We start from the raw sequence: 14,382 nt of genomic DNA, 5'->3' as shown, positions 1-14,382 counted from the left end.
AGCCAAACCATTGGCCCAATTAGTATACGGATCATTCTTGGGGCTGCCATCCTCCTCTTTCTCTCAACTTGAGAGAGTGCACTCCAAATTCCTTAGAGCTCTATTACAAGTGCCCAAATGCATGCCTAACTCATGGGTTAGACTGGAAACAGGAATGTTAAGGGTAGAGGCCAGAATCACCATCCTTTCCATTTTCAAATAGCTGTCAGGACGTCTAAACCCGCAAGGTCTGCTCCCTCTGTTATTCCGAGACAAATTTCAATCTAATTGGCAAAAGGCGACTCTGAAATCCCTGGGAAAATTGGGTCTTTCCCCTCAAAGTTTGCTAGTCATGGGGTTAGACCGAGCAAAATCACTCATTAAGCAGAGAGTGACAGACCTTGAAAGACAAACAGATTTACTTAGAGCACCAGGTTTTATTTCTTCAGATACTACTAAATATATTGCCGCTCCTGCAGCCTATTTTTACTTTCTTGAATCTGGTAACTCCAGAAGGGCATTTAGTTTAGCTAGAAGTTCAACTCTACCCTCTGCCGTTCTGGAAGGAAAGTTTAAAGCTGTCCATTACTCTCTTAGGCTTTGCTCCTATCCCCTAAGAGAAATTGACTCAATGGAGCACATCTTCTTTAACTGCCCAAGTCATAGCAAAATTAGAGCAGAAACCATCAGTCCATTAGTAGAAAGATTCCCTGGAAGTTCAAATAAAATCAAACTTGATTACCTTTTGTCTGATCGGAATCACCAGAGAACACATCAAGTAGCAAGATTCTGTGCCCAGGTCTAAAAGCAACATAAATCGCATAAGGGACTTCCGGTTTGGGTTTCATGGAGGTCTAATGCAGCTCTAAAAGCGGAGCTGTCCGGGCTGCTGTTTTGACGGCTGGCGGGGCAAAAAGTGCCCGCAGCCAACTGCTCTCAGGCGGAGAGCAGGCTTAGAACGCTCAAGAACCTCAGGGCGCGTTGATCTCGGGCGAGGGGGGGTCCTGCGCAACGGACTCTCTCCCGTCCCTTGAGGTCCCACCTGAAGACAGGTTTTGCCAAGATCTCTGCAGTAGCTCCGGAGCCAATTTGGTTGGCATAAGACCTACGTGCCCAAGCTTCAAACAGGGATAAAGAGAACTGATGTGAGTTGAGGATTGCAACAGTGATTACAACCCGAGAAATCGACTAAGAAGGTAAAGATCACTATCTCTTGAAACGGGACAGATTATTCTAAGAAACGAAGTATTAAAGTTAATTTTAAAAACTGCGACAGACTGAATATAAGGAGGGGAAATTCCAGCAAGAAAAATTTTTAAAGAAGGACTAAGTATAACGGAGTTATTAAAGAAATTTGATTATTGTTTTACATACCTGCGGTGACAAAGAGATAGTGGACTGTGAGAAAGTTTTTAACATCGCGAGAACTGCTGTGTGTGGATGAGGAACAGGAAGTACGTCATAACGATAGAGAAGCTGGAGAGAAGCGGCCTTCTCCACGTTACAGGAAGTAGAACAACGCCATTTTGGAAAGGGGAAGGGTCGTGGCTTCAGCGGAAGAGGAAGTAGGCCATCTTGGATTACAAGTAAAGGGGAATAACCATAGAGAAACCATAGAGAAAAGACGCCCGACATTTTGGACTCTGTAATTGGTTTTTTTAAGGAAACAAAGCGAATTCGGGACTTTTAAAAGCAAAAGTATATAAAGTTAAACGCCACGGAGTTAAGGAAAAGGGCAGACACGTGGGAGCGAGGCAAAGCTAGCCCCACGATGTCGAAAAAGGAGTGGCAAGCAGCAATTGAAAGTCTGGATAAAAAAGTTTCAGAAGGAATTAAAGAGCTCAAAGACATGATACCAGAGATGGCGAAAGAGTTTAAAGAGACACTTAGAAAAGAGTTGGCGGAAGTGACGAAAGGTATGGAAAAGATCCAAAACGATTTGCAAGCCACACAGCAAAGAGTTAATGTAGTAGAAAACGTGGTGGATACTTTAGCAGACACGCAACGAACTGAGATGAGGGCGATGAGAGGAAGAATGGCAGTTGCAGAAAGTAAACATATGGAGAAGCAGCTAAGGTTTCGTGGCTTGCCGGAAATTGAAGGAAAGACTGCCCAAGAACAGATTACAGAAGTGCTGGCTGAGTACCTGGGAAAGGAGGAGGGGGAATTTGCGGCTGTCCTAGATGTGGTTTACAGAATAAACTCAAGATTTTCGACCCAGAGGAAATTACCAAGAGATATAATTGTGCAGTTTACGACTAGAAACACAAGAGAAATTATTGTGAGTAAACAATTTCAGGATCCATTAGAGGTTGACGGCAAGACTGTTATTATTATGAAGGAATTGCCCAGATCGGTGCTGCTAGATCGGAAGAAATACAAAAATTTAGTCCAGATTCTGAAGGATATGAAAATAAGATAAAGATGGGAAATGCCCGAAGGACTATCCTTTGAATTTGGTGGTGTCAAAAAGCGCATCAGATCTGAATTGGAGATGGAAAAGTTTATTAGGGACAATGAAAAGGACTTACCAACAGCAAGATCATAAATATGGAGTGCAAAATTTTATCGTGGAATGTAAACGGACTTAATTCGCCCAACAAGAGGAAAAATATTTTTCATTGGCTAGTAAAACAAAAATGTGACATTGTTTGTTTGCAAGAAACCCATATTAAAAAGCAGGATGTAAAATATTTAAAATTTGCAAAATTGGGAACTGAATTTGTGGCTGCTTCAAAAAAGAAGAAAAAAGGTGTGGTGTTGTATATAAAAGAGGAATTGCAGCCAAAATTGGTGATGTGTGATGTTGAAGCTAGATATTTAGCAGTGGAAATTACGTGGAATTTAAAGAAACTGTTGGTGATTGGAATATATGCACCTAATGGAACAAAAGAAAGTTTTTTTGAGGATTTGGGGAAAAAGCTTGATGAGTTATCCTATGACCAGATGATCTTAGCTGGAGTCTTCAATGGAGTTACTAACTTGGATGAAGATAAGAAATCTGTAACTGCACAAAAGAAAAGAGGACTATTACCAAAGTCTTTTTTTGCAATAAAAGAACAAGAAACCTTAAAAGATGTATGGAGGAGGCAGAACCCTAAAGGTAGACAATATACATTTTATTCTGCAAGACACTCCACTTTGTCACGAATTGATATGATCTGGGCCTCCAAAGACTTAGCGCTCTGGACTAAGGACGTGGAAATAATGCCCATGGTAGGCTCAGATCATAATCCAATCATGTGGAGGTTTGGGAAAAGAATAAAAAGGAGAGGTTGGAGAATAAATGAAGATATATTGCAAGAAGAGGCAAATATTGAACTGCTGCGAAGAGAGACTAAGTTCTTTATACAACATAACATGAACAATGAAGTATCAACAAATAAGGTATGGGACACTTATAAGGCGGTGACTAGAGGCATACTAATGGACTTAAATGCTAGAGCTAGGAAGAAAAGAGAGGAGAAGAGATTGGAGATTATGGGAAAAATAAAAGCCAAAGAGAGTCAATTAAAGAAGAGACCAGGGAAAAAGAAATTATATCAGGATATTAAAATCCTCCAAGAACAGTTGACGGCAATGAATAATAATGAAATGGAATGGAATCTTAAGAGAATGAACCAAAAGTCGTTTGAGGGTGCAAATAAACCTGGGAAATATTTGGCATGGCAATTGAAGAAAAGAAAGGAGAAAAGGACCATAAATAAAATTTGTGAGGAGAATAAAATTCATCTGGAGCAGACAGCCATTAGTAGGGCCTTTTTCAAATTTTATGCAAAGTTGTACCAAAAAAAAGAAGTCAATAAAGATTCAATAGCGAGTTATTTGGGAAAGATGAGGCTCCCTGCAATTTCTGAAGGATGGAGAGATAAATTGAACAGAAAAGTGACGGAGGAAGAAACAAAAGAGGCAATACGGTCGACAAAATTAGGAAAGGCACCAGGTCCGGATGGACTTACAGCTAAATTTTATAAAGTACTGGCAAATGAACTGGCCCCTTTTCTGAAAGAGGTGATCAATGGAGTCATGCGAGATCAAAGGACTCCAGATACTTGGAGTGAAGCCAATATTTCATTGATTCCTAAAGAGGGACAAGACTTGACCAGTGTTAAAAATTATAGGCCAATTTCGTTGCTGAATAATGACTATAAAATTTTTGCGAAGATTCTGGCGGAGAGAATAAAAGGATGGATGTCTGAATTTATTGCAGAGGAGCAAGCTGGATTTTTGCCAGATAGACAAATTAAAGACAACCTAAGGACAGTTATAAATGCTATTGAATATTATGATAAACGTTGTGATAGGGAAGTTGGTTTTTTCTTCGTGGATGCTGAAAAAGCATTTGATAATTTGAACTGGGACTTTATGTTTGCCACTATGGAGAAGCTGCAAATGGGAGAAAAGTTCATTCGTGCCGTGAAAGAAATTTACAGGGACCAGAGTGCAGCAATTGTGGTGAATGAAGATGTGACTAAGAAATTGACAATAGGCAAAGGTACGAGACAGGGTTGCCCGTTGTCACCATTGTTGTTTATATTAGTTTTGGAAATACTGATGATTCAAATTCGAGAAGATGATGCAATCCGAGGAATAAAAATAAGAGAGTTTTCCTACAAGGTCAGAGCGTTTGCGGATGATATAATGTTAATTGTGGACGATCCAATTGAGAATATGCCAAAGGTAATGGAGAAAATTAGGGAATTTGGAGATTTGGCTGGATTTTATGTAAATAAAAAGAAGTCCAAGATACTATGTAAGAATATGACTAAACAGAAACAGCAGGAACTAGAGGAAATAACAGACTACGAAGTAACGAATAAGGTAAAATATTTGGGAGTTGAACTGACTGCGAAGAATATAGACCTATTTAAGAATAATTATGAGAAATTGTGGGCTCAAATAGAGCAAGATTTGATTAAATGGAATAGGCTGAATTTGTCATGGTTGGGAAGAATTGCAGCAGTAAAGATGAATGTATTGCCAAGAGTGATGTTCCTGTTACAAACAATTCCAATTATTCGTGACTCTAAACAATTTGAAAAATGGCAGAGGAAAATATCGGACTTTGTGTGGGCAGGCAAGAAACCTAGGGTGAAAATGAAAGTATTACAGGGTGCTAAAGAAAGAGGTGGAATGCAGCTGCCCAATTTAAGATTATATCATGAAGCAATTTGCCTGTCTTGGATAAAAGAGTGGATGACGTTGAAGGATTGCAAGCTACTAGCTCTGGAGGGATATAAAAAAACATTCGGATGGCATGCATACTTGTGGTATGATAAAGTTAAAGCTGACTCTATATTCTTACACCATTATATTCGGAGAAGCCTTTTTGCTGTCTGGAAGAAATACAAGAATTATATGAAGGACGGAATCCCCCTGTGGGTGGTTCCGTTCGAAGTAATAGACCCAAGAACTGTCGGAAATGAACAACAGTGTTTAACATATAAGGAGATAACATTATTGGAATTCTCTAAATTAAGAATAAAGACGCAAGAGGAGCTGTCCTCAAGTTATGGATGGTTTCAATATAGACAGATAAGAGATCTTTACAATTCGGATTGTGTGAAAGGAGGACTGAGAACGGAGAATTCAGAATTAGAAGAGGTGATTTTTCAAGAGGGCAAAAAGGGAATTTCAAGGATTTATAAAGTACTTTTAAAATGGTATACAGAAGATGAGACAGTTAAAGTCCAAATGGTGAAGTCGGCGATAAACTTTCATAAAGAGATAACAATGGAGGCGTGGGAATACCTGTGGAAAACGACTTTGAAGATTACGACTTGCACAAATATTAAAGAGAACGTTTACAAAATGATATATCGTTGGTACCTGACACCAAAGAAAATTGCTTTAGGGAATACTAATATGTCTAATAAATGCTGGAAATGTAAAAAGCATGAAGGATCTTTGTATCATATGTGGTGGACTTGCGAGGTAGCTAAGCAATACTGGGGAGGAATAATAGAAGTGATTAATGAGATTTTACAATTTCAAATTAATAGAAACCCAGAATTGCTGCTACTGAACTTGGGAATGGAGGATATTCCAGCACAACATAGAACATTGTTATTCTATATGACAACAGCGGCTAGACTTTTATATGCGCAGAAAAGGAAATTGCAAGAAGTACCAACTATTGAAGATTGGATTTATAAATTGCTGTACATGGCTGAGATGGACAAAATGACAAGGAAGCTTAGAGACCTTGATCCAGGACAGTTTAATATGGATTGGGAGAAACTGAAGCAATATTTGGAGAAAAAATGGGATGTGGAAGGGAAACTGTGGCAGCTCGAGAATTACTGAGACTCTATAAAAGAAGAGAGAAGTGGCTTTACCGGGAAAGGGGGATTTAGCTATTAAATTCTAAGCTATTATTAGGGTTAAGATGAAAATTCTGTTTTATTATATACAGTACTAAATAATAGATGTATTATTATGAATATATATTATGAATATATATGAGCATGCTAGCTAGGTATTTTTTATAGTAGTTAAGTTCTTAGTATAACAGATATTTCATATAATTAAAATAGATTGAGAAATAAGAATAAGAAATGTTTAAAGAAATATATAGATTATAAGTTAAATTGATTAACTTTTATGGGGGAGAGTAAAGAGATTAAGTAAGGGAATAGAAAATGGATAAAATGTTATACTATTAATATAAAGGCTATTAATATATGCTAGCAATGTGTTATTTAGAATATAAGATTTAGTAAAGGAGGGGTTAAAGGTAATTCTGTGTTTTAAAAAATAACAAGCTTAGAAGAGAGTTTAAGTGCATGTTTAATAGATTACATGAGGTATTAAGTAAGTAAGTAATAAGATAGACAAAGGGTTGGAAAACTGTTGGAAGTCAAATAAAAGGGGGGAGGAAAGGGAGGGGGTTAGAAAATAGATATTTATAAAGGGGGAATGTTTGCAGTGTATGATTATATATTCTAATCCAATAAAAATTCTTTAAAAAAAAAGTAAATCGCATAAGGCAGACTGAATGTATTTTAACCTTTTAAACAACTAATTTATGATGATCTTTTTTTACTCTTATATTTATTCATCGTTCTTCCCCTGTATCCAGTCTCGACTGTTTTTAAACTGATTTGCAAATGGTTTTATATGTACTGGTCGCAAACTGTAATAATAAACTTGACTTGACTACCTCTGCACTAAGAACAGCAGAAATACCTGAACCTACTTCATGGGGTGAAATATCCTAGCTACCACCAGAAGAAGCTGAGAAATGGAGAAAAGTAGAGGGTGTGGTGTCAGTGTTGAAGAGAATGATAGCACATTGAAAGAGCTCTGTCTCTCCCATGCCTGAAATTTAAAATTTATGTTGGAAGGGTAAAGTAAAAATATTTACCCTTCCAACGTAAAGATACACTAAGAGATCCGAAAGGCAGATTCATATTTATTAAAGGCACTATAGAAAACCAAACTTACACATTTGGCTCAATTTATGCCCCAAACCAAGACAGCCTAATGAAATTCTAAAACAAAGTTCATTAGAATACACATGTATCACTTAGTATAATGTGCTCTAAACCATATTTTCATGACAAACCCACAGAAACAGCAGCAACATAATCTAAGAGTATAATGGAGAGCAACACATAGAAACAGAAGGATTAAAAATATCCTACTCACTAGGTTGGAGGCAAGTTCTGACGACAACAAGGCCAACAACAAAGATTCTCAGGTCAAACTCCATAATCAAGTAGCAGATTCCAAAATCAAAGACTGTGACCCACCAAGGCTCAGGCAGCCAGAACCGAAGAGCTCACCAACAGCCAAATCCAGAATACCACAATTGTGATCACAAGGTTAATCCCATGCTAGCTGCAGCCTTATAAAGGGAGTTTCTCCTACAGGTGAGGCTGGGTTCATTAAGCTTCTTTCTCCAAGCTGGCTCATCTCTGCTACTCAGGAGGAGTAGATCAGATCCTGTACTGGCTCTCCTGACATTTCCTCAGCAGGGGGAAGGCCGTGGGCTGCCAGGCACGCGATCCTTGTTTGGTCCATGCCTCTGCCCTTACCCTCAGCCTTCGCTGCTCCTGGGGTTCTTTGGGAGACAGTGGCAGGTCTGGCAGCAGGCAGGTCCATGCTAAGGCCGCCTGGCTTGATGACACTGTGATTGTCAACCCTCCTGGAGATCCCCACAAATTACAACTGATCTCCAAATGACAGATTTTAACATTCTCAGAGACATGGAGGCTTCTTAGGCTGGCCTATGTGGAATTATGCCCCACATAGGTACTACCTGACAATTGATGCCAACCCATCTAGAGAACTCCGAGAGTTACAAATGACTTTCAAATGACAAGTTTTAATTATCTCAAACAGAATGGTGGCTTTGGAGTGTGGCTTCTGTGGAACTATACCCCACTGAGGACCCTCCATATTATGATTGCCGTACCTGGAGATCTCCTTCCATTTCAGCTGAACTCCATATGTCCTATTTTACCTAAATTGGAGACAATGGTGGTATTGGGTATTGGCAACTGGGTGTCTGAAGCACCTCCTTACAGTAGTTGCCAACTTGGGGTTTCAGGGGGCTTATATTTTCACCACTTCCTTATTCAAAGCCAAGTTTAATATAGGGTGCTTGGAGGGAGGCCACATTCGAGGCCTTAGGTCCAGAACCAGAGACTGGATCAGCACCAGCACATGTCCTCTTTTAGGGGACAGTCTCTGGAGTTCAGGGGTGTGTGATTTGGAGTGATCCAAAGATTGTTTTGGGTTTCAGAGGGCTTATATTTTCACCACTTCCTTATTCAAAGCCATATCTAATACTGGGTGCTTGGAGACAGGCCACATTCACAACCAAAGATTGTGGCTTAACACCAAGCACATGTGCTGGTGCCAATACCACCATTGTCTCCAATTTAGGCGGCCTTAGCATGGACCTGCCTGCTGCCAGACCTGCCACTGTCTCCCAAAGAACCCCAGGAGCAGCGAAGGCTGAGGGTAAGGGCAGAGGCATGGACCAAACAAGGATCGCGTGCCTGGCAGCCCACGGCCTTCCCCCTGCTGAGGAAATGTCAGGAGAGCCAGTACAGGATCTGATCTACTCCTCCTGAGTAGCAGAGATGAGCCAGCTTGGAGAAAGAAGCTTAATGAACCCAGCCTCACCTGTAGGAGAAACTCCCTTTATAAGGCTGCAGCTAGCATGGGATTAACCTTGTGATCACAATTGTGGTATTCTGGATTTGGCTGTTGGTGAGCTCTTCGGTTCTGGCTGCCTGAGCCTTGGTGGGTCACAGTCTTTGATTTTGGAATCTGCTACTTGATTATGGAGTTTGACCTGAGAATCTTTGTTGTTGGCCTTGTTGTCGTCAGAACTTGCCTCCAACCTAGTGAGTAGGATATTTTTAATCCTTCTGTTTCTATGTGTTGCTCTCCATTATACTCTTAGATTATGTTGCTGCTGTTTCTGTGGGTTTGTCATGAAAATATGGTTTAGAGCACATTATACTAAGTGATACATGTGTATTCTAATGAACTTTGTTTTAGAATTTCATTAGGCTGTCTTGGTTTGGGGCATAAATTGAGCCAAATGTGTAAGTTTGGTTTTCTATAGTGCCTTTAATAAATATGAATCTGCCTTTCGGATCTCTTAGTGTATCTTTACGTTGGAAGGGTAAATATTTTTACTTTACCCTTCCAACATAAATTTTAAATTTCAGGCATGGGAGAGACAGAGCTCTTTCAATGTGCTATCATTCTCTTCAACACTGACACCCACACCCTCTACTTTTCTCCATTTCTCAGCTTCTTCTGGTGGTAGCTAGGATATTTCACCCCATGAAGTAGGTTCAGGTATTTCTGCTGTTCTTAGTGCAGAGGTAGTCAAGTCAAGTTTATTATTACAGTTTGCGACCAGTACATATAAAACCATTTGCAAATCAGTTTAAAAACAGTCGAGACTGGATACAGGGGAAGAACGATGAATAAATATAAGAGTAAAAAAAGATCATCATAAATTAGTTGTTTAAAAGGTTAAAATACATTCAGTCTGCCTTATGCGATTTACTTTTTTTTTAAAGAATTTTTATTGGATTAGAATATATAATCATACACTGCAAACATTCCCCCTTTATAAATATCTATTTTCTAACCCCCTCCCTTTCCTCCCCCCTTTTATTTGACTTCCAACAGTTTTCCAACCCTTTGTCTATCTTATTACTTACTTACTTAATACCTCATGTAATCTATTAAACATGCACTTAAACTCTCTTCTAAGCTTGTTATTTTTTAAAACACAGAATTACCTTTAACCCCTCCTTTACTAAATCTTATATTCTAAATAACACATTGCTAGCATATATTAATAGCCTTTATATTAATAGTATAACATTTTATCCATTTTCTATTCCCTTACTTAATCTCTTTACTCTCCCCCATAAAAGTTAATCAATTTAACTTATAATCTATATATTTCTTTAAACATTTCTTATTCTTATTTCTCAATCTATTTTAATTATATGAAATATCTGTTATACTAAGAACTTAACTACTATAAAAAATACCTAGCTAGCATGCTCATATATATTCATAATATATATTCATAATAATACATCTATTATTTAGTACTGTATATAATAAAACAGAATTTTCATCTTAACCCTAATAATAGCTTAGAATTTAATAGCTAAATCCCCCTTTCCCGGTAAAGCCACTTCTCTCTTCTTTTATAGAGTCTCAGTAATTCTCGAGCTGCCACAGTTTCCCTTCCACATCCCATTTTTTCTCCAAATATTGCTTCAGTTTCTCCCAATCCATATTAAACTGTCCTGGATCAAGGTCTCTAAGCTTCCTTGTCATTTTGTCCATCTCAGCCATGTACAGCAATTTATAAATCCAATCTTCAATAGTTGGTACTTCTTGCAATTTCCTTTTCTGCGCATATAAAAGTCTAGCCGCTGTTGTCATATAGAATAACAATGTTCTATGTTGTGCTGGAATATCCTCCATTCCCAAGTTCAGTAGCAGCAATTCTGGGTTTCTATTAATTTGAAATTGTAAAATCTCATTAATCACTTCTATTATTCCTCCCCAGTATTGCTTAGCTACCTCGCAAGTCCACCACATATGATACAAAGATCCTTCATGCTTTTTACATTTCCAGCATTTATTAGACATATTAGTATTCCCTAAAGCAATTTTCTTTGGTGTCAGGTACCAACGATATATCATTTTGTAAACGTTCTCTTTAATATTTGTGCAAGTCGTAATCTTCAAAGTCGTTTTCCACAGGTATTCCCACGCCTCCATTGTTATCTCTTTATGAAAGTTTATCGCTGACTTCACCATTTGGACTTTAACTGTCTCATCTTCTGTATACCATTTTAAAAGTACTTTATAAATCCTTGAAATTCCCTTTTTGCCCTCTTGAAAAATCACCTCTTCTAATTCTGAATTCTCCGTTCTCAGTCCTCCTTTCACACAATCCGAATTGTAAAGATCTCTTATCTGTCTATATTGAAACCATCCATAACTTGAGGACAGCTCCTCTTGCGTCTTTATTCTTAATTTAGAGAATTCCAATAATGTTATCTCCTTATATGTTAAACACTGTTGTTCATTTCCGACAGTTCTTGGGTCTATTACTTCGAACGGAACCACCCACAGGGGGATTCCGTCCTTCATATAATTCTTGTATTTCTTCCAGACAGCAAAAAGGCTTCTCCGAATATAATGGTGTAAGAATATAGAGTCAGCTTTAACTTTATCATACCACAAGTATGCATGCCATCCGAATGTTTTTTTATATCCCTCCAGAGCTAGTAGCTTGCAATCCTTCAACGTCATCCACTCTTTTATCCAAGACAGGCAAATTGCTTCATGATATAATCTTAAATTGGGCAGCTGCATTCCACCTCTTTCTTTAGCATCCTGTAATACTTTCATTTTCACCCTAGGTTTCTTGCCTGCCCACACAAAGTCCGATATTTTCCTCTGCCATTTTTCAAATTGTTTAGAGTCACGAATAATTGGAATTGTTTGTAACAGGAACATCACTCTTGGCAATACATTCATCTTTACTGCTGCAATTCTTCCCAACCATGACAAATTCAGCCTATTCCATTTAATCAAATCTTGCTCTATTTGAGCCCACAATTTCTCATAATTATTCTTAAATAGGTCTATATTCTTCGCAGTCAGTTCAACTCCCAATATTTTACCTTATTCGTTACTTCGTAGTCTGTTATTTCCTCTAGTTCCTGCTGTTTCTGTTTAGTCATATTCTTACATAGTATCTTGGACTTCTTTTTATTTACATAAAATCCAGCAAATCTCCAAATTCCCTAATTTTCTCCATTACCTTTGCATATTCTCAATTGGATCGTCCACAATTAACATTATATCATCCGCAAACGCTCTGACCTTGTAGGAAAACTCTCTTATTTTTATTCCTCGGATTGCATCATCTTCTCGAATTTGAATCATCAGTAATTTCCAAAACTAATATAAACAACAATGGTGACAACGGGCAACCCTGTCTCGTACCTTTGCCTATTGTCAATTTCTTAGTCACATCTTCATTCACCACAATTGCTGCACTCTGGTCCCTGTAAATTTCTTTCACGGCACGAATGAACTTTTCTCCCATTTGCAGCTTCTCCATAGTGGCAAACATAAAGTCCCAGTTCAAATTATCAAATGCTTTTTCAGCATCCACGAAGAAAAAACCAACTTCCCTATCACAACGTTTATCATAATATTCAATAGCATTTATAACTGTCCTTAGGTTGTCTTTAATTTGTCTATCTGGCAAAAAATCCAGCTTGCTCCTCTGCAATAAATTCAGACATCCATCCTTTTATTCTCTCCGCCAGAATCTTCGCAAAAATTTTATAGTCATTATTCAGCAACGAAATTGGCCTATAATTTTTAACACTGGTCAAGTCTTGTCCCTCTTTAGGAATCATGAAATATTGGCTTCACTCCAAGTATCTGGAGTCCTTTGATCTCGCATGACTCCATTGATCACCTCTTTCAGAAAAGGGGCCAGTTCATTTGCCAGTACTTTATAAAATTTAGCTGTAAGTCCATCCGGACCTGGTGCCTTTCCTAATTTTGTCGACCGTATTGCCTCTTTTGTTTCTTCCTCCCGTCACTTTTCTGTTCAATTTATCTCTCCATCCTTCAGAAATTGCAGGAGCCTCATCTTTCCCAAATAACTCGCTATTGAATCTTTATTGACTTCTTTTTTTTGGTACAACTTTGCATAAAATTTGAAAAAGGCCCTACTAATGGCTGTCTGCTCCAGATGAATTTTATTCTCCTCACAAATTTTATTTATGGTCCTTTTCTCCTTTCTTTTCTTCAATGCCATGCCAAATATTTCCCAGGTTTATTTGCACCCTCAAACGACTTTTGGTTCATTCTCTTAAGATTCCATTCCATTTCATTATTATTCATTGCCGTCAACTGTTCTTGGAGGATTTTAATATCCTGATATAATTTCTTTTTCCCTGGTCTCTTCTTTAATTGACTCTCTTTGGCTTTTATTTTTCCCATAATCTCCAATCTCTTCTCCTCTCTTTTCTTCCTAGCTCTAGCATTTAAGTCCATTAGTATGCCTCTAGTCACCGCCTTATAAGTTGTCCCATACCTTATTTGTTGATACTTCATTGTTCATGTTTATGTTGTATAAAGAACTTAGTCTCTCTTCGCAGCAGTTCAATATTTGCCTCTTCTTGCAATATATCTTCATTTATTCTCCAACCTCTCCTTTTTATTCTTTTCCCAAACCTCCACATGATTGGATTATGATCTGAGCCTACCATGGGCATTATTTCCACGTCCTTAGTCCAGAGCGCTAAGTCTTTGGAGGCCCAGATCATATCAATTCGTGACAAAGTGGAGTGTCTTGCAGAATAAAATGTATATTGTCTACCTTTAGGGTTCTGCCTCCTCCATACATCTTTTAAGGTTTCTTGTTCTTTTATTGCAAAAAAAAGACTTTGGTAATAGTCCTCTTTTTCTTGTGCAGTTACAGATTTCTTATCTTCATCCAAGTTAGTAACTCCATTGAAGACTCCAGGCTAAGATCATCTGGTCATAGGATAACTCATCAAGCTTTTTCCCCAAATCCTCAAAAAACTTTCTTTTGTTCCATTAGGTGCATATATTCCAATCACCACAGTTTCTTTAAATTCCACGTAATTTCCACTGCTAAATATCTAGCTTCAACATCACACATCACCAATTTGGCTGCAATTCCTCTTTTATATACAACACCACACCTTTTTTCTTCTTTTTGAAGCAGCCACAAATTCAGTTCCCAATTTTGCAAATTTTAAATATTTTACATCCTGCTTTTTAATATGGGTTTCTTGCAAACAAACAATGTCACATTTTTGTTTTACTAGCCAATGAAAAATATTTTTCCTC

This window comes from Eublepharis macularius, chromosome 4 (assembly GCF_028583425.1).
Source record: "Eublepharis macularius isolate TG4126 chromosome 4, MPM_Emac_v1.0, whole genome shotgun sequence".
Lineage (NCBI taxonomy): Eukaryota > Metazoa > Chordata > Lepidosauria > Squamata > Eublepharidae > Eublepharis > Eublepharis macularius.
The sequence above is the reverse complement of the archived record's forward strand: the minus strand, read 5'-3'. Positions refer to the sequence as shown.